Consider the following 1,875-nt stretch of genomic DNA (forward strand, 5'->3'; position numbering starts at 1 on the left):
ATACATTCAAGGTTGCCCGAAGAAATGAATCTGCACTAGTATATCTTGAGTCCTTTTAACTTTTAAGATCGTAACACATGCTCCACCATTAGCACACGAAAGAACATTCAAACCCTAAGAAACATAAGGGATTGCTGAACCTGTTCTTTAGATCACAGATATTTCATGAACTTGGTTGTCAGATATGGTGACTGCAAATTGTAGCAATAAGGGAAGAAATCCTTTTTGCGAGAAGATGAATGAAGATGGCCATCAATAAGATAAAGGGTACCGTTAGAGAATACTAATACGTCAGTGTATATATAGATTCCAGAATTTAGAAATATTTTTGAGCTGGAAAGACAATTAGCAAAGTGAAACTGCTCCTACAATTTTCTAAATATTCTTGAATTTGAAATTGTAATGAAAATCAATTTACACAGGTTAATTTACCATGGAAAGTATTAACAATCGTAATCCACAACGTCACCACCTACGCCTTTTCTAAAATGGTCAACTTTATTACCACGCATAAAGAAAATTTAGTAGTGAAGGGCAGAAAGGAATGTTATAAGTAGAAGTTTAGCGAAAGAATCAAGATTGTTATGTGTTAGGTTATTAGGGCTATGTCTCCATGGAATGTCCACTCCCTTAAATCTTATCCTCTGCAGAGGGGTCAGTTTTACTTCAACTACGCACACCTGCTAGACTTTTCCCTGTCGATGTTGACTTTACAAACTGCCCTTATTCAAACCCCACCATAACGTTTTAACTACACAATTGCCATGATAGGTGTCAAACAAAATGTTCCTTATATGTTGATTGATGCCGGTTAAACTTGTAGAAAACAAGCCAAAGTATTCATGCGACAAAATGTTCCTTATATGTTGATTGATACCGGTTAAACTTGTGTGATGCAATCTCCATGCAACAAAGTATCTTATCTTCCCTTTCATAGAAAAAATAAGATATTCTTATGGGTATTCAATAATACGTTCTACTATTATATCATTTTGTGTAATTGTATATGAATAAAGAAGATCACAATTATTCCTCTCAACCCTAAATTTTAGTAATCAAGTGAGCCTGAAGGCATTGAAAGCTTTCGTGTCAACCAAGTCACTAGTAATTTAACTTGGTTTTTTCTTTATGATAGATATTTTTCTCACAACATTCGAAGAGGCCATGTGGTTTCGGTAGATTGGCATACAGTCCTTCCCCGCGACAGTTGCAGTTTATTTATTTTTTTGCACAAGCTTAAACGGGCAAAGTTTTCTATGATTGTATATTTGGTAAACTTTTTATATTCCAATAAATCTTTATTTCCAATAGAAAAAAAAAAAATCATTTCCTCCTCATACTTTAAATTTTTTATTAAGTTAATGTGTATCTCGTTTTGAAGTTGACACATTAATTTTCTTTCTAATTACAATTGTATCAGAGATGCAACATATTTTTTTCGGCTTCTTTAAATCAATAGATGGAGTTAATTTCTCTGGATTTCTAAATCTATATTTAAAATTAAAAAAATACGAAATACGATTAAAAATTGATTGTGCAACTTTGTAATTAACAAAGTACGGGGATTAATGAAAATTAGATTTACTAAAATTGAAACTGGAATCTGTAAATCCCTTATCAGATTACGAAATATCTGGTTTTTATTCACTTTATTTTTAGATTTTGCTGATTTTATATATATATATATATATATATATATATATAGATAATAATGAAAAGTATTCAAGTGGTAATGGTCATGGAATGAAGTCTCATCTAATAAATGATCTTGGGTTCAAATATTTGTTAATATTTTGCTACCTCTTGTACCCTAAATAATGAATATGTAAACTCAAAAAAAAAAAATCCTACCGAAGTTACAAAAAAAAGACTATG

Source organism: Pinus tabuliformis, chromosome 8 (assembly GCF_031772625.1).
Source record: "Pinus tabuliformis cultivar Carrire ecotype Pingquan chromosome 8, CPIR1, whole genome shotgun sequence".
In the NCBI taxonomy this organism is placed as follows: Eukaryota; Viridiplantae; Streptophyta; class Pinopsida; order Pinales; family Pinaceae; genus Pinus; species Pinus tabuliformis.